Genomic DNA, 21,041 nt, shown 5'->3' on the forward strand with positions numbered 1-21,041 from the left:
AAACAGTTTTATTATATTTTTCAATACCTGACTGTTGTTCAACAAGCAATATTCCTACTTGTGTAATGGGCATTCTAGAAGTGAGTCAAAAACGAAACATACAGCTTTATGGATTACAACTCCTTGTTTATAACGTTTCGATGTAGATTTTACATCGTTTTCAAGCCAAATGTGAATACAACAGATAGTGAGAAGCCTATAAACATGGTATGTTGTGACAAACAGCTCATTAACATTAACAACAACATGTGATTGAATAAACAAGCGGTACATAATAGGAGGAGGTCAGTAGGGATCTAAAACAAGCCGGGCAAGCAAACGGGGTAACAAACAACCTTCTCGAATGAAAATGAATTTTTACATCAGTTTATCATAAAAATAGCATATGCCATATCGTCTTCTTCTTGTTGGGAGTTTAGGTGTTGGAGAAAGATGTTGAGGCCATCGGATGGAGTGAGTGAGTGAGTGAGTTATATTTTAGCCATGACGTGAAGAGAACATGTTTGATGTTGAAATGAAATATGTGTATTTTATTAAAACCTGTCGTCAAAGGACAGTAAAGCAACAACAATATCACAGTTACAAATAAAACTAGTGTGGAAAATTAAATCTAATAGCACTATTTGGACAAAACAATATAAAATACGGGCTATACATCACCAACAATTGAAGCTGGATCACCATACTAGGGACCATGAGGACTTACAGTACATTTGCTTCTGGATGGACCCTAGCTGGACTTACATCATCCCTTCAGCTGTATTAGGAATTTAGGAAATCTAGCCATACATTAGAAACACAAGTATTCTACGATTAAAAACGTGGACAGTTTGAATTTACTTTGAATGTTTGTGAACTGACGCGCCCTCTCAGGAGAACGTCGGATGGAGGAAGAATGACAAAATGGTCATCTCAGGGTTGGATCGGGGACGTTACTAGGGCGGTTTCGTCTAGATCTGTCATCTGCATCTCGGTGATGAGAGGGATAGTGGGGAGCTCATAGGGAGGCCATGGTCTGTTCCACTATTTTAACTTTCCATGTTAAGTAGGTGGTCCAGATAGTCCAGATAGTCCAGAGTCGAAGAAATCCACTCCACCATTGACACACCAACTCATCAACGGAATCCGATGCATCAGTTCCGCCTATTATCCACCATTATCTTACATCGTCACAATCACGAGTCACCAGAAGTGACACCAGCTGACGACAATATATGGAATTCCGTCAAGCCCAAACCCTGTTGTGCTGTGATAAATAAGCTGTGTAACCCCTGTCCTGACAACCCCATTTCTGAGAAACAATACACAATCTGTAATCACACTCATTAACCACATAAACTGGATTTAGGACTGGTACCATACCATAGTCAATTCCCTCTTAGAACTTCAAAGAAATATAATCGATCGTTCCATACGGAATTCATATCTTTTTGTCACCATATTATTATGTTTGGTCATAAATAATCGAAACCCACATTAACATTTCTGGCAAATCCGGGACTGTGACATGACACCTAATGATCATTAAAAACAATATTCACTATTTATGGCTTCATGTAAGTGTGAAATCGATTTCTGGCAATTATGTCAACAGTAATAATCCTTCACAGTTGTTTTATTGTTATCAACGTCAGTGTTTATCCCAAACCAATGGTTACAATATGAGTTATATTTATTATGCTCAGAAAATTTCCGAGCAAGATAAAACCGAATGTACTACTTTTCTCGAAATGTAATCAAAGCCTGCTCATTCATTTCAAGGGCACAACCATAAATGTCAAAGCTTGTCAGGCCTTTCACCCCGGCTTCATCTGTCTTTCATTAAGCTTTTAAAAGCATTCTTTTTTTGTCTCGCAAATCAAATTTGACTATTTATCCTTATGGTGGGCTGTGTTTGTTTTCAGACGTATCCTTGGGGAATTAGAGGACCATTGCAAGATGAGAGAAAATAGAAACGTAGTGTTTATTCCTCGTTGCACTCCCTTGTGTGAACGTGTTCTTCTTTCATGATACATATGATATTATTAAAGAGATAAAAATCTTTTCTCTGTCAGTAGACTGGTGGCCTTCTTAACATAGTAATACTGACACTAGGACAAAAGTGGATAAAAATGGATACGATATTAAAACAGTTTTCGCTGATGGATATGTAATGAGAATTCCAGACTAGAAATCAACGCGCACAATCTAATCATATGACAACCCAATCTGCCTGTAGGGGGCGCTAGAAGGTTAGTAGTCACACAGCATATTTCACTCGGTACCCATTTTCGTCTGGGTGGAAAGAGGCAGTTGACCTCACTTGACCTAGGTGAGACTAAGTGTACTTCCTTTAGGGGCAGGACTGAAGTCCAAGAAACTCTCAGGAATCTGTCACACATGGTGACCCATCCAAGTACTCTCCGCACACAGAGTTACTTTAGTTCAACTGATTCATGGCCTGAGCTCTCTGCAGAGGATCAAACACCACCATATCCGCTGAACATAGCGTATGTATAGTCTAATATCTAACACCATTGTGACATAGTTTCAGTGTGCACCTGAAAAGACAGTATTCTGATATTTGACGAGATTCCGTATCAGAATGCTGTCTTTCATATATTTAATTTATGCCATTTCTTATTTTAGTGATCCCTTCATATACTTCAGACCAGTATTTTGCCTATGTCTTTTCAGTGTCATCGATTTAGGCAGATAATCGTCATTGTCTACTCCGTGACGTGACATTATATATTTCTAGCCAATCTGAATCCTGTCCTTTGTTTAAAAATGTTGAGACCATGATCATATTGTAAAATGTCTTTCTTTTTTTATCTTATCGAGAGACCTGGTAACTACGAAAGTCAGGTAACACATAATTTCAACTCGAAAACATTATGCTTGAGTCAGAGAGATAGAGTTCTTGCATGAGAGTGACTCAGATAGATGGACTAGAGCATTATAACCTTGTTATACTGTGACTTTGTTGGCAAAATGTGGCAGGAATGACCGAAGTCATTCTAACACGTTTACCACTTCGGTTAAACCGGAATGTACGATGATGCAGAGGGCTGTCAACCGATAACTATACACACCCGACCATTGACTCGAACCAGATGTCCTGAACCACTTTATTTTCCATTCCAACTAACCCTTCTCTAATGCAAAAATTCTCAAATGAAGCAAGTCCTGTATCAGTTTTATCACATGCATTTCGTCAAAAAGGATTACTCGTGTGGGATGTACTTTTTCCTGTTCGGTTCACAGCAGTAATATGCAGTGATGCCAGATGCACACCCACGCTGACATGAGAAGAAAGCGATGTCAAGCGATGAGGTATAGCATCGAGCAGAAAAAATGAGACACATGTTACATATATGAAAATTGATAATATACGCGAATAGATCGCCGGACACTAATATAGGCTATTGGAGTTGACTTCCCATGTTCTCAAGCGCTTATCTCCCTTACATGCACTTTCGATTTGGTCACGTGACCTTGTTGTTAGCCGACAACAGAATGGACGAAATGGTAAATATGACTCAAAGAAGTAGACTTCAGGCATTGTGTGAATCCGGCGTGCGATCAATTGAGAAACCTGTGAAGTTGTCAGGTCTAAGTAGGACATCAGTGTACGGAATTTTGAAAAGAATCGAAGCAGGAGTTGGGGTATGACGTAGGCCGGGATCGGGACCTCGCTCGAGCCTAATGACAGGAGGAGGGTCGCGCGCCTCGCTGTGCTGCATCCGAACTGGTCTGGTACCGAAGTTTTCTCCAAGTGTCATGGTATGGGGTGGCATCAGTAAACTCGGTGTGACGCCTCTGCTGAAGACTGAGGGCAGATTTGATTCTCGCAAATACTGTGATATTTTATAGCAAGGCGTACTAGATTCCGACATAGGTCAAAGTGGAATCCCATTCAAACTTCAACAAGACAATGCAACGATCCACAAATCAATCCACACCTTGACCTGGCTGGAAGCCAATCAAGTGACCTTATTAAATTTTCCCGCTGCGTCACCAGACTTAAATCCAATAGAAAATGTGTGGCAGATCATAAAGGACAAAGTTGAGAAGTTGGAACCCAAAAGCATCCGCCAATGGCGTCATGTTATTGACCAGACATGGATGGATCTACCCCAAACTTACCTTGATAATTTAACAGATTCCATGCCGCGCCGAATTCAGCAGTGCATACAGAGAAACGGAGGACTGATCGACTACTAAGATATATTTCCTTTAAGGACAAGGCATCAGACACATCTGTGACAAATTTTATGAACTTAAATATAAAATACAAAATTGACAGCACTGTGAAAAGTCTCATTTTTTCTGCTCGATAGTATACATACAGACATACAAAAGCCAGCGCTGACGCTTCCACCCAATTATTATGAATTTTTGTACGTCTCATACAACACTGTACATACTCGATATAATGCGATTTACTGTGTCTGATAAAAAAAACGTTTTGTGCTTTACCGACAAGCCTTCTCCTGTAACTGTTAAGTGAGCTCGCTCGAACTAAAAATAGCAAAGGAAACACGCTAACTAGTTTTTAGTGAAAGTGAAACCCTTGAACTGTTATTTTTTTGGTTGTAATTTACATGTGTGCATTGCCTTACAATCCAAGGTTTTTTACAACGCAACGTTGTAAGTGTGATTATGACTGCCTGTTAACGTTTGTTATTTGAAAGATGCACAGTATAAGTTAAAGTACTTGAGGTATGAAAACTTATTAATCCATGTATGTCGCATAAAGTGTCAGTTACATCAATTTCGATATTTATAAAGTTAATGAACCCACATAAAAAAACGTATGTGTGCATCAGTCTGATGTCATCACTGTTTGTGCTCAAATGGTAAACAAAAAGTGACTTCGGGGTGAGTAGAGGGAATTAGAAGTCTGACTACTTAAACACTATGTTGATATCAGCTTGGGGCTCTGGCTTCTATGCTTTCCTGCATGTCGTTTGGCCACTACTATCGCACATGTAAGCACAGTCCTCATTTTCATAAATACAGTATCATCCCTGAGGAACCATTTTCGTGAATGGTCATTCTTATATCTAAAACCAGTTCAAGGCATAATTCATTATAATAGGCAATTGTTATCTCACTTTATGCGCAACTGTACAACAGAAGTTGAAATGAGTGTGAAAATAGCATTCTGGCCGCTCCAAAACGTCGGTGAACGGCACTGGATCCTGAACAACGTCTGTTCTTTTATATCTGTCGGAACTGATATATTATTTCTGTGATGTCATATCATATCGATACATGTTCCTGTGACAACGTCCACTAAGCCGTTTTTGCCATGGAATTTATCTGAGAAAAGTGAAAATGGAATTTTTACCGTTCAACTAAATTCAGTTCAACCACTTATGCATGCATGTACCTTAAAATAAGATGCCTTTTGGGTGTTCAAATTATGTAATGTAGATTTCTTCAACGCATACCGTTACAAGACCTCCGAGTGTCACAATGTTATTTCTCGTTCGTCATTCAACTGATCCACGTCTGGACTTAGCTTTGGCATATATGCTTTAATTAGGTCAACGGCTCGTAGCATCGTTTACCCCGTGACGTGAGGACATCATTTTGCAGCGCCATATATGTATTTATGTCTCACAACTGGGAGGGTCACTTTCACTGTATGAAAAAGAGATACCAGAGAGTTACCTGGAATTTCAAATTTTGATGAAAGTGTGTGTTCCCTACCCAAAATCTGAAATTTACATTCTCTAATAAATTACACACGTATTGCAGCTTACCCGGAGATCTCGTGAGTAAGTATTCATTTGTACTCGATCCGAAATCAGAAAGCACGCATTCTTTACCCCACATACCCAAACACCTCATGTATCGAATCTTGCTGAGATATCTGGTAAATCTCTTGTGAATCGTTCATGAAGTAATGAGGTTAAATCGTTGACAACATGACACGACCGCCCACCTTTTGTCGACTGTTCTCCATCGTCCGATGACAATATATAACAAGTCCATTTTCAGTTTCCTGACAAGATGCCATTTATTACTTGTTTGTGTGACAGAACAGGGTCAGTAGTGCTCTGTTTGGATTTCCTTGTGATTAACGAGGCTTAAGCTTATAGCTTCAAGGCTCGTGTTGATTCCTTTTATATCGAGGGTGAGTTTCTATGTATCATCTGACCGAATACTTAATACTTTTGTGGTTGTAAGATATACAATTGGCGTTCTTCAGTAACAGCGTGATGTGATCGAGTGATATAAAATCACTATGACATCATGGTAACAGATGCCTTTAGTCAACTACAAAGCAATGTGATGCAACTGTATGCCATACTAGCAATCACTATAATTCTTTAATACAAACACGTTTTCTCAGATTATGTACCCAGAAACAAGTGTGAAAAGAGCTTAAGAACAATAGAAATTTACTTTCTGTATGAAGTCATCATTGACCTGCTCCATACACGCTGAGCTGGGTGAAGCTCAGTACGAGACAAATGTTTGGTGTGCGGCGGTTTCTTTCAAAACTAAGTCATTCATGGACGTTTGGATCTTTAAGACTGCCACAATGTAAGATGATACCGCTTGATTTGTATCTTTTCATTACGCGAGCGAAGGTCTTATTACCACAAGTCGTCCGAAATCGTCATGACTCCGAAGATGTGTAAATCAACAACACATCAGATTTGCTTCCTTTTGCTGACAATAACGTTTCCACCTGCCATGGGTCATGTAAAGAACACTTTTCCATAAAACCTGGAAAACTGTTTAGCATAATGTTCATGTTTGTTTAATGTAAGATGAATGTCGGTTAACATTGATTCAGTCGCTCTGTTTTTGCAACAAGTTTGTAAATGTTGATTAGATTATGGAATGCCTGAATGCTGTGCAGCAGGCAATGCTACAGTTATACCACCCGCCCAGGACGTGTACATGATTGACTCAGGATTGGCCAAACCAGTCACTGATAAATTATCAGCGAGCCCTGCCAGAAAATTGCAGATTATTGAGCCTGTACATGCGTAAATCACTTAATAAAAGTGTGTTTTTCTGCATTGCTGCCTTCGTGACGACAATTTAGTGTTACTTAGGCCGATTTACCGTAGAAACAGGAAGTTGGCAGTAAAACGGGACCTAACGGCCAAAACCTTTCACTCTTGTACGAATACGGGACACAGATGGACAAGCAAATGTTGTAAACACAAACCTACAAGAAAATGTTCACATGAAATGTTCAACAGGTAGCTAGACAATGGTAAAATCTATGTGAGTGTATACAATGAATGACCACGTTTTGCTCAAATCGTTTTCAATGCCCAATTACGAACGTTAGGATCTAATGGATAATCGTGATACTCTGTTTTTCTCCGTTGGCTACAGCTTAGCTGAGACACTTAGTTTTCACTACAGTATCCATGAACCTTGCAGGATAACTCTAATCTGCAGTTTTCATATGTTATTTCTGATAGTTTATTTCCACTCTAGATGGTGCCTTTGTCACGCAGATATTTTCCAACCATCGACACGTCCTTTGCAGGCAACCGGAAATCAGGTGATATATCACTCTAAATGACAAATGAGTACACTGGAATCTTATTAAACCGGATAACAGCATGGGAGATTTAAATAATTTGTGGTTATTTGGAGAAATGATGGCGCCATTCGGGATTGCCCAGTCCTGTTGACAATTGTCTCGCCTAGGCTTCATGGTCTTTCGTTATCATACTACGTCGCAATCCCCAGCCGCCAGGCAAAGTGACACCAATTGACGACATTAAATGGAATTCCTTCGTGTCCAATCCGTAACCCCTGTTGTGTTGTGATAAATAAAGCTGTGTAACCCAGGTCCTGACAACCCCAATTCTGGAAAACTAAACACAAATCAATAGGCAATCACATTAACAATATACACTGGATTTAGCCATGGCATCAGAGGTGGTGAATATAAACAGCTTTTAGGTATAGTCTTTTACGTGATTCTGTGTTGTGTGTGTTAACCTCCCCCACCCCCACCCCCCACCCCAATCTCTTCGCGTGTCAGGGCCTATGTCTATGTCTAGGTACGCGTCTGTGTTTTTGATAATCCACTGCCAGACACACAACCATGTCACCATGTCCTGGCCTCCCAACTCCCGTTTCTTACATTACAGTAAGTAAAATGCCTTTGTTTAATCATATTGAAAAACATTCTTACAAGATTGGAATCATCTCGCCCCCTCGTGTAAGTGTATAATCGATTTCTCACATAGATTTCCGGATTATATTAATTCTAACAGTCATTATAAGTTGGTTTATTCTCATTAACGCCAGTGCCCCTCCGAAACCAGTTGTTGCAGTATCATTTATATTCATGATGATTACAAGACGTTCCCGCAAGGTATAACTGATAGTGCTCCTTTTCGCGACTTGTAATCGACGCCTGCTCATTTGTTTTAAGGACTCAACCCATAAAAATCAAAGCTCGTCAGACCAATCTCCTCCGGGTCTTTCTGAATGTCATTAGAACGTTAAAGATTTCTTTCTTTTTTGACTTGGAAAATCATATTTTATTAGTTGATCTTATGTGGGCTGTCAGTGTAACACTTTTTCAGAAGAATATTTTGAGAAGAGGTTGCGAATAGTGTAAGATTACAGGAAATAAGAAACTTGAAGGTATGTTTGTCACACATTGCGCTTACTTGTGTAAACTTAATTTTGTTAAACAGTTGAAATCTACCCTGTCACGTGGCTTTCTTGATGTATCAGTCATGGCACGTGGGCAATGTTAAATGGATAGAAACATACACATTTGCTAAAATAATCCAAAACATTAAAACGTGTTTTGCTGATTATACAGCTCATATAGCACCTGTACAGTAGGGTGAAAGGATACGCTCACACCACGGCACAGTATGTATTGCGATAAAAGACCTTCGGTTTGGACCGTTCGGTTTCATATATTATCACAGTGCAGAAAACAGACAAGCGTGAAACCTTGCATTGTTTCTTGAAAGAATAACCACAATTTTGTTATTTGGAATAAACGAAACTGGATACAGAATTTTGTGATTGCATTACTGTACCATGAACCGAAGTGAAAATACCGCCGTTCTACAAATGATATGCCGTTTCACCCCAACTGCACAACGTAAAACAAAACTGAGAGAGTTTCGACATATACTTTACAAGAGAAGCTAAAATATTTCAATTATCAAGTTTCTACTTCAGACTTCAGAATCATGCCTAGATTTAAGCCATCACTTAATTTCGGTGATTTATCAAAATAGTTCGAAACAGTATTTTGTCTTTGCCTTTCCAATGATACCTGATACTCAATTTGCTATCCCATCTTTGATTCCTATCAAAACAGGCACGGACTCACATGCACTGACTTATTTTCATATTCAAAATGGATAATATCTCCTCAAATGTATAATTAACTGACAGCATGTATCGATATAGACAAATATGATGTCAGTGGAGAGCTAACTTTGTGCTTTGATATATTTAAATGACGTTGGCATGTGTCTGGTGAGAATGAGACAGTGTGAAAGAACATTCTTTAATGCTAAATAGCTGTCAAGATGGTGTAAAAACAGCAGCCAGACGTTGACATAGATAACACCAGATGTTATAACAAACGCAGAATGGGATTTCCACAGAATATAATATAATTACAGTGTTAAGTATATCAGCAAGTATGTGCAATGTGTCGCGGAGAAGTCAGTAATAGTTTTCCTGAAAATAGCTTCTTACTGTGATGAGTATCAGAGCATTTTAGATTGTGGCAGTGTGTTCATAAGATGTAGAAAACAATGTCTTGCAACAGCACTGCCGAGAATGATGCATGTAGATATTCTTACTGCAGATATCATGTGTCAGTGGCATCACTGAAATTGATAAGACTATGAAAGCAGGACTTTGATAGAAACCATTATTTTTCATTATAACGTATAATATAACAGTGAGTCATACACGCATGTTAAGCATGTAGAATCTCAAGGTAACATATTTTAGTGAGTCTATGATCACAAGGCATTCTTAAATTTCTGGATATATTTTCGTCGCTTTCTGTTATGATTATATCAATGCATTACTCCTTCTGGAGTCGGGGACATCGTTCACCTAGTATTCTATTTGTAACTTTTAAATTAGTAACTTGATATATTGTACGAAGTATCAATGCTAAGGCCTATCGACGCATTAACGAGCACTAAAACAGAAATGATTCTTTTATAAGCTCCAGTAAATCTAAAACCGACTCATAATTGCCTTATTTAAAAAATAACATGCCTTCTCTCACAATGTGTTACCACGTAAAATACAATACCATTAATAACGCGGCGTTGATTCCGAAATAACGATGCCATCCTGTAGTTTTATGCCACTGAGGTCAGGTTAAAATTATGTGCAGCTAAATGTCACTGTTGACCAACGATCTTGAAAATCCCTTCATATCAAATAATTTGGAAGATCTTAACAATATTGAAAGTTTGAAAGTATCGATTTGTAAAGAACTGTTTGTTAATATCCTCTATGTGTGCATGGGACAACTACGAATGATGACCGTTTGCTTTGGAGTAATATGAAAATCAAGTCGATGACATATATGCTCCCGATTGTGCGTACATCATTTTCGTTGTTCCTTGTTGAAGAAAATGTATTTATAATAATGGTTTGAAAAAGTCGGGAAAATGTTCAAACGATTCACTTGCTTGACATTTAGGTAATGTCTTTAATGCCCCTTTTAGGAATAGATCCGTGGAGATCCGGTTTAGAAGGGGTCTCTAGCAATCCGGAATTGTGCAGGAGGTGACTAAGGATATCTGAGAGGAACAAAAATAAAAATGTGTTCCCCCCTCGTCACTTTATTCCTGTCGAAAATTAAAAAACGCCCTACTGCCCTCGTCACTTTTCAAAAAAATGATGTTCAGGAGAACATTTAATCTTTTATGAAGCCTTCCTTGAACCAACGACAGAGGAAGCTCTGCACAGTGAGACGCTGCAACCCGAGGGAAGCCATACTGGCATCGTTGGTGGCACTTTCCTCTGTTAATATTTACCACGTGTACGTCACCCATTCAAAAGCAGGCATGGAAATAGATTCATCATCTTGGCAATACCTTTTTCATGTTCAGTTCACAGGAGTAAATTGCAGAGGCTCGCCGACTCTGTATGCACTTTCAATTTAAGTACATACATACATGCAACGGATGAGCAACTCGAGCATAGAAGTTTCCACCCAATAAATATTCGTTTTTCAGTTTTACATACTCAGTCTAATTTTATTCATGGTATTTGCAAGAGGAGGTTTGAACTTTACCTGGTTGCATTCCTAAGTAATTGTTACGTCGGCTCTTGAGAACCGACTATAGCAAAGAGAAACATGTTTGCAACGAAAATCTTTCGTGGGAAGCTGCCTTTTCACAAAGTAATGATGTACTCGTTGTTATGACGGTCTATTTACCGTTGTTATTAATAATTTCTTGTGAATCGTTCATGAAGTAATGCATATACACATGGCACGTCCACCCACCTCTTTTCGACCGCTCTCTGATGACAATCCACCTTCAGCTTCCTGAGTGAGTGAGTTTAGTTTTACGCCACACTTAGCAATATTCCAGTTATATGGCGGTGGTCTGTAAATAATCGAGTCTGGACCAGACAATCCAGTGATCAACAACATGAGCATCGATCTGCACAATTGGGAACCGATGACATGTGTTAACCAAGTCAGGTAGTCTGACCACCCGATCCCGTTAGTCGCCTCTTACGACATGCATAGTCGCCCTTTATGGCAAGCATGGGTTGCTAAAGGCCTATTCTACCCCGGGACCTTCACGGGTGTCAGTTTCCTGACAAGATGTTACTCACCCATGTGGCAGACTGAGAGGGTCACTCAAGTTTGGTTTGTACTTCAACTCTATGATCAGTACCGAGCAACAATTGTTAAAGAAGGAAACTTCATGTGATTGAAGACGGTTCCATTCCTTGCCCTGTATCGAGCTGTGATGAGCTACAACGCAACAAATGACGTCAAACCAGTGGGCTTATGTCATAACAGTTAGGTGACATATTTGTCAACAGTTTTCCCCGTTGACTTATGTGTCTATAAAGTGATCGCTCCCAGACTCGTATTGATATATTTCTTGTCAAACATGAGCTTGTATTTCTCATCTGACGGGTTTCTTATACTGTTCACGCCGAATTGTTTGTAAGATGTACGACTAACGATCCTTATTACCGCATAGCAGTGACGTCGTGGTGACAGATGACGTTACAAGCATCTACCAAGGAATGTGATGCCACGGTATGTCATACGAGCAGTGGGCCTTATGGACAAATACATGTTTCTTTGTTTTGTAGATTAACGTTTGCAAAATCTGAGAACTGTTAAGTTAAACTGAAAGTGAATCGGCACTTAGAAAGTTTGTGCTGTTTTGTTTTTGTTAACAATACATCTGCATTTTCCTGATCGTACCATAAACAATGAGCTTTGTTTGAGCCTCTTTATGTCATGGAGTATAAGCATTATGTTAAAAAAACGTTAAGATCTTTGTTAAATATCATGGGTTAGGCACTGACGTACAAATATAACATAACTGAACTCTGAAAACCCTGATAGCTCAAGAGGCAATTTAGAATAGTGTACGGTTTTTGTCCTTTTGTCTTTTTTGTTCTTTTGTTTGATTGGCAGTTTTTTATTTATTAACTGTTTTTGACAACTCAAGTACGGTCACACTGTAAGATGATGCCATTCAGGTTTTGATGCCATTTCGTATTATGACAATGATGCGGAAATGCTGCACATGGCGGGTAATTAGGATTTGTACACTATTTTTACATGAGTTAGGTGTTTAGTGTAAATCAACAGAATAAAATATTCACTTGAATGAGGGAGTGAGTTTAGTTTTACGCCTCACTCAGTAATCCAGTGATCAACAACATGAGCATCGACCTGCACAACTGGAAACCGATGACATGTGTCAACCAAGTCAGCGAGCCAGACCACCCAATCCCTTTAGTCGCCTCTTACGACAAGCATGGTCGCCTTTTATCCTCACTTGAAATAATAATGATTGTATTTTGAACGTATTCCTTCGCATATCTTCATCTGATTCTGTAAGGACTGTTTTGAACTTTTTCATAAGACCTGGAAAGTCATTTAGTATAATGATTGTGTTGTTTGAGGATTTACCTTCACGTATACATAACGATGTATGATGAAAGTAGGTGTGCATAATTCAGTTTTGCAACACGATTGTACAGTTTGATTAGGAATCCGTGTACCTGTGAACGGTATGCAGCAAGCAATATTCCTGTACTGCCACACACAGGGTGTGTAAATAATCAACTCAGAATTGGACAAACCATTAACTGATTAATAACTTGCTCCCTGACCATCAGAACATTGCATATCACAGAGATTGTATATGAGTAAATCCAAATAACACAGGAAAACCCTGTTTTCTTTCTGTATGACGTGTGGGTCTTCGTGGCGAGAATCTAGGCATTTTTAGTCACTCTACGTAGGAAGTTAACAGTGTAGCTAAACATCAGATACATTTCACTCTTTGTACTGATGTGGTGAATAGAATCTGGGGCAAAGAAAAGCAATTAAACCGTTTAACCACAAGGTTACAAGCACCCTGCTCGAATGAAAATGAAGTTTAATTAATTGCTAATATATGATAATTCTGATATGACACATGAAATGAATAACGACCATTTTCTGGAACATTTTCAGCAACAGCAGCATCTAAATAATGATTATTATGAGACAACTTGGACAGTACGATTTTCTGTGTTTATTAAAGTTTTGACGTGTTTGGTAGTCACTAAATTCTTAATCTTGCTTGAAAATGACTCCAATCTGACACGTAGACAGTTTTAAATATTATTTTTGAAAATTTCATTCTGCTCCAACGTGGACCTCACGTCCAATGCGTTTCATTCTTGTAGACATGTGGAGAAACAAACTGCGTCATGGAAGTGAAAGCCAAAGTTTAATCTATGCGTCTGCAACCCTGCTCAAATGAAAATGAAAGGCTCAAATGAATGCACCTTGCCATAAAACTGATAAAGTATATGCAGTGAATACACACCGTGTTTCGAAACTGCCCCACATAATAGTGAACGCCTAATAATGAATAGGAAAACTCACGTTTTCTGTGTTCACAATAGTGAATCACAGAAGTTTAGTTGTTGCTGCATTATTAATGAGCCTTTAAGGCTCTGACTGGTGGACAGATTTTAACTGTCGTTTTCGATGGTTTATTTTTGTTGAACATGGACGTCATGGAGATATTTTCCGACTGACGACACATCTTTCACAGGGAAACGGAAATCAGGCATATATCACTTTAAATGACGGATTCTTATTGTTAAGTCGGATAAAAACCAGGAAGCTTAAACAAATTGCAGTTGTTTTTGGAAAAGATGGCGCCATTTTCAGTTGTCAAGTCGTGTTGCCAACTGTCTCGCACAGAGGCTTCTTGACTTTTGATTCACTCTCGGTTGCAATCACACGCCACCAAAGTAAAACCAGTTCACGATAATAAACGGAATTCCGTCATGTCCAGTCCGTAATGCCCGTAATCGCATTATCAATATAAACTAGATTTAGCCATGGAATCAGGTGATGAATATCAACAACCGTTAGGCCTCGCCAATTCTCTAGTGCAATGTGTGCTTGTGTGTGTCTGTGTGTGTCTGTGTGTGTCTGTGCCTGCGTCCATGTCTATGTGTACTCAGAAATGCTGTGTGTCAGTCAAGTCACGGAACCAAGGACTTCCAACACTAAAACTAAAGTACCATTCAGATTTACATTTAAAAGAAATAGATAAAGATAAATTGTTCTCACAGTTGTGTTTTGGATTACATAATCCAGTCACACATACATATGTTTGATGAATTGTCAACGCCATTGCCTCATGTACGTGTTTACTCGATTTCACATCGATTCCCGATTCGTGTCACCGGTAATAGTCATTGTAAGATGGTGTATTCTTTTGACGTCAGTGCGCATCCAAAACCAATGGTTACAGTGTGAGTTATATTCATGATGATTAGAAGATGTAAAAAAATTAAAGTGCTCCATTTTGCGACATGTAACCAAGCCTTCTCATTTGTTTTAAGGGCTCAGCCATCAAAGTATGACAGGCCATTCTTCTCCGGCTTCATCTGATTTCATTGAACTTTTAAAGCCTTTCTTTTTTTCGCTGCCCAAATCAAACTTGATTAGTTAATTTTATGTGGACTGGACTATTTTGTACTGAATAAAGCCTCTGTCTAAAAAAAATAGGAAATAGGAATTCTAGTTTTTGCCTCACGTATCATTTCTAACATGCTGGGTTTTGTTTATCTGTCATTCATCTTTTTCAGAATTCTCCTCAGTGTCTGCTTGTTGGTGGCATCACCTCAGATTACACCTAGATGTAAGTCGTCATTTTTCAGTGATCTCTTCATATAATTTAGACCAATGCTTTGCTTTTGATTATCCAATGACATCGGTTCCTCCTTTATTATGATCCTATCTCTTAGGATTTAAATTTAAACATGCACGGGTACGCATTCACTTTATTTTCGTGTTTAAATGGAGGTGTACGTACTCAAATGCGTGGAAAACTGACAAAACGTGTCGATAAAGGTAGAGATGAATTCAACGCCATAGAGGACTAACTTTCTATGTTGCTTATCTACAACTACAGTATGTTTACGTCACACTGACGTCTGTTTGGTTAGAACTGGACAGTGAGAAGAAACATCCTACTTGCAATATACAGGCTGTGAACGTCTTTACGATGATGTGGTCACCTGACATGGCTGACTATGACTTAGACCACAGCTCATAGCATCCGTCTAATTTCTGGTGACATTCACAGATTACAAAATGTGGAACAAAAAACCAATTGAAGCAAGTAAGCAGATAAAGATAAAAAGATAAAATGATAAAACACAAAATATGCTTCTTCATGCGCATTCCTGAATACCTTATAACATCAGTTTAACTATAAACGTGGTTTGCTGAACGTAATGTTATAATTCTTACTGCTATAGTGAATCCATATACACGTACATTGAACGTGCATGAGAAGGTTTTATTTTTATTAATGCTTCTTGAATTAATCCTATTTTAAACTACCATTTTCAATGCTATTGCTGATTTTGAAATAACTTTTCCCCCATGAAAACAGATCGTAATTTGTAGTGAGAATTGTTTTTCCTAAATCGTTTACTCTTTGTGGAGTTACCTTTGCTGGGGACATGAATATGACGTTTTGGGTTACAAATATGTCTGTACACAGCATAGTCAGCATCGTTTTTTAACGCTGAAAAACTGTGGACATCGATTGTTTAAAAGCCGTCTTACATATATTACACCGGAAATTATAACAATAACAACAGCAGAAAGGGGTTTTCGTGTATATTAGTGAGTAAAGTGCAATGTTTCGAGAGGTCACTAATGGCTTGTTGAACATAGCATAACACTGTAATGAATATCAGAACTAAATTATATAGATTATGCCACCGCAGTAACGGGATTTAGGAAACAATGATGTATGAACATAAGCTGGATATCAAAAATACCTGACTGTTAGATAACATATGGTCGGCCTCACCATGTTATCTGACAGCTCATGTATGCTGATCAGTTTTACCAATAATGGTGATTCATAACCATATGCTTACGATAAATGCACATGTGTAGTTGGAATAGTACCACCGAGTTGTATATCTCTGTATATACCTGATGTTTCATATCAGTATGGAAAGGGTGCTGTCGTCTTTGTTTAAATTAGTGAGTGAGCTCTGTTGGCCTAGATGTGTCATATGGAAGATTCAAAGTCCAAATGAAAATGGTAGTTGATGTTTACTGACACTGACAAACCCTCATACATGTTCCGGGCAAAACGAACATTCATGACCAGCAGATCCTGGTACCAGTAAGGGGAAATATTTCTACTGAGAACATCGACTAAAGGGCTAGTCCTGTTCCATCATTCACGTGAGATGCAAATCTGCTCAACATCTACATTCATATTTCCCTCTGATGTCTTTCGTTTGAAAATAATAACGTCATCGCCGATGTAAGTGTTTACACCAAAACGACCTTTGCCCACTTCAGTTATCAAACGGTTAATAGATACTTGCGCTATTAACGCAACTTCGGCGCTTACAGACTCCTAGCCGACTTATCGTAAGCGGCATTACTGAACTCCACAACATTATGTCATCCAAAAGATATAGGACCTGTGAATGTAAAATAATGTGATTATATATTAAAATACACTGACAACATATTGGTCGTATACGAATATTGGATGTTGCTAATAAGATTTGAGTTAATTGAATTGATTCTCTATTACGATTACATTTTCATAAGTTGGACATTAATTGGTATCATCTGTTGTAACATCTGAATTGGTTTTTGGATAGAATCAGTCAAGACACAAGACGCCATTTTGCACTTCAGAGCTGCTGCTTGCTATGCCTGTGGGTCGAAATTACCCCTCGTTGGTACTCCACTGCTTTGTCTTTGCATGGGTGGCACACGTAGGACAGGATACGTTCAAATCTACACTGACAACAGTTCATGGACTATTGTATGTAAGTGGTGTATGTATGTGGTGATTACAAGAAGCTAAGGGTGCAAATATGACAGTAAAGATGAGGCATTTTAAAGTAAGATTTAAGATTTAAAGGACCACTAAACTCAATTTTTGGTACTCTTTTTATGACTGCATATGAAAGACTTTTGGTTAGTCATAAACGAAACACCATTTTCTTTTAAACAAAACTTGTGGTGAATTAATACCACTCGCCCGCAAACGAAACCGCAGACAGGTTACGTAACTCTGTCGCCAGAGCCCTACAGTGACGTCATAGAAGGAACGGTTTCCAGTAAAATGTATAGAAAATGTGTAGGAAGCTCGTCATTTTGCTGATTTCTCGACGTCACCAAAGACATGCCAAATTGTTGTGTTGCCGTCAATTGTTCCTTGGGGTCGGGTGATGGTGTCACTATGCACACATTTCCACCAGACTCCGTAGTTTGTGCTTAAATTGGTTGTTAGTGTGTGCGAAGTGAGCTTTGTGGAAGCCTGTGGTATATACTAAATCGGATGGTTGGCCCCCTACCACGCTTCCAGGACAGAAAATGGACTTAAAGTTTCATCGAGTTTACAAACTCAAGACTACTTACTACACATTGCTGACCAAAAGGATTTTGCATGGATATAACGCTTTCTTCCTCGGAAACGAGGTTGTGGTCGACGTGACAATATTATCGTAACTTTAAAGTAATATTATATTGACCCCTTATATTGACCGATTCCAAGAGTGAAATTGTTATGTTATAAGCAATGTCATATAAAATCCTAATGTCCATCAATAAAATACACATTTTACTACCAGTAGAAAATAATTTTGATTTTGTAAGTCGGTGAAAATAAACTTAAATAGCATTCATCCTCAGACAAGGCGCCGCCATTTTTGAAAATAGTGAAGTCACGGGCTAAAGTCTGTTGGAATTATTGAGATTATGATTTGTTCCCATCAAGTTAGAAAATCAGAACTACTTTTTACTAGTAGTTAAATATGCGCTTGAATCATGGTCAAAAGGATTTTGCATGACACAACTTTTAACATAAGGACTTCTTCCAAGGAAGCAAGGTGGGGGTCGAAGTGACGTTTATATTGCAAGCAATGTTATATTGACCTCCACCTCACTTCCAAGAGTGAAATTGTTATGTTATAAACAATGTCATGTAAAATCCTAATGTCCATCAATAAAATACATATTTTAATACCAGCAGAAAGTAATTGTCCTTTTGTAAGTCGGTGAAAATAAACTTAAATAGCATTCATCCTCAGACAGGGCGCCGCCGTTTTTGAAAATCGTGATGTCAAATCCATTTGAATTAATGAGATTATGTATGGTTTGTTCTCATCAAGTTAGAAAATCAAAACTACATAAATATGTATTTGAATCAGTACCAAAAGGAGTTTACATGACACAACCTGTAACATAACCTTAGGGAGGTCGGGGTCGAAGTCAAAATACTGAGCGATAAATTTCTTCACTTGCTAAATTGACTTGGTTTGTAACGTTCACTCACCAGTATGTAGACACTTGTCAATAAACGTTTTTATACTTGGTCTCATAATCCTAATTACTTTATAATCATACTTGTATGAATTCCTATATGAATCATGATACGCACCCACGCCCTAGTGTATGTCGTCTGTATCATTACATTTAACGACGAAAACAATGATTCTGTTGAAAGCTACGACAACGTATTAAAAACAAAAATGAAAATATTAAAATTGAAGTTATAGGAGCAATGTCAGGCTATTACCTTCTTCGAGGAATGTATCCATCAATGTCCCCCAAAACAAGTGATATATAATTCATCTGCAGATTTCCCAAGTGATGTGTCTTTTAACAGTCTAATACGAAAACGTGATGTATCGTTTCAGGCTTTTCACATTGCTGTATAGTTTCATTGGTTACCCAAGATAGCACACCTGGCAACTAATTGCATAATGTGCGTCATTCTTTTTAAAAAGTTATTTAGTTAGCCAATAATGAGCAATCAATCAATGTATTGGCGGGTAATCCTTTGAAAGTAGGGTGTTGTTTTACATAGACACAGACACGACAGAGTGTATTCAGTATAGATTAGTAAATGTACATACGTAAACACTGCCTTTTGACAAATCCACCATTTAAATCCGTATAAAACTAATTAATCAATCAGCGTGTTATCGGTTAATCCTTTGATCGATCCAGAAAAGAAATGCCAAATGGGGGCCTTTGTCGGGTAATCTAAATGGCGTTGCCACTAATTATACTAGTTATAAATTCATTAACTGAGCATCAAGTGAATGATGACAAATAACGTGTAAGTTTATACCACCTAACACGGATTACAGCCTAGCGACACCAAGTGATTTTGACAGAATCGTCTATGAAAACAAGGGTTGTTACTCGAAAACTAGGTAAAGCAGGAGACAAAACTGAATGGTAGTAGATTGTGAGAACATATAGCTTTCATTTTTCTCAACAGATTTCGCGATTTCACGTTTGTACAAACCTGTAAACGAAATAGTTCAACCCCTGAAATGTAGATGAATACTGCACAGACCCTCATTGCTATACCCACTATTACGTCACGGAGACGCGCCGCTCTGATTGGTTGAAATTTCGTTTGCGGCTGAGAATTTTGCACTGTTGACAAAAAGGTCTGATATAATGCCCATTTGTTAAAAATTGGGAAATATAAAATCTTAAAATGTTATGAATTGGTCACACTAACTTAAAATGACCTTCTCAATTATATTTAACAGAGCGACAAAACCTTCTGGCAAGAGCCCTGATTATCGTATAATAATGATCCTTCATCCTCCCCACTTTTCCTCTGACAAATAGCGCTGTTTGTTTGTTTGTTTGTTTTTAAATCAAAGCTTGATCACTATTTCACTTCATTATTCCAACTTGATCAGAACCCTAACGGAAATTACTTGATATTAGTCCCGAAAACTCACATACATACATCAAAGATTTATGAGTGAGTGAGTTTAGTTTCACACCGCACTCAGCAATATTCCAGCTATATGGCGGCGGTCTGTAAATAATCGAGTCTGGACCATACAATCATGATCAACAACATGAACATCGACCTGCGCGGTTGGGAGCCGATGACATGTGTCAACCAAGTCAGCGAGTCTGACCACCCGATCTCGTTAGTCGCCTCTTACGACAAGAAATGTTGCCTTGCAAGAATGGGTTGTTGAAGACCTATTCCACCCAGGATCTTCGACTGGTCAGTAAAGATTTATGTGACCGAGAGGTAACAAATGGTATGTATGTGGATATGAACCTGTTGGATATGGCTTCAATAACCGATCATCATATTGTGATCCAAAATCATTAAGAAACATCAAAAATCTTTAAAAAGTAGTGGAGGTTGAGTAGATATTTTCACTGATTTACTGAGTACACAACATACACAGTAAGGGCCATGCGGTCATCACGTCCAGGTTCTATTCCATATATGAATACCATATGGAATCTTGCCTTTTCA

This window comes from Haliotis asinina, chromosome 5, assembly GCF_037392515.1.
Source record: "Haliotis asinina isolate JCU_RB_2024 chromosome 5, JCU_Hal_asi_v2, whole genome shotgun sequence".
Classification (NCBI taxonomy): domain Eukaryota; kingdom Metazoa; phylum Mollusca; class Gastropoda; order Lepetellida; family Haliotidae; genus Haliotis; species Haliotis asinina.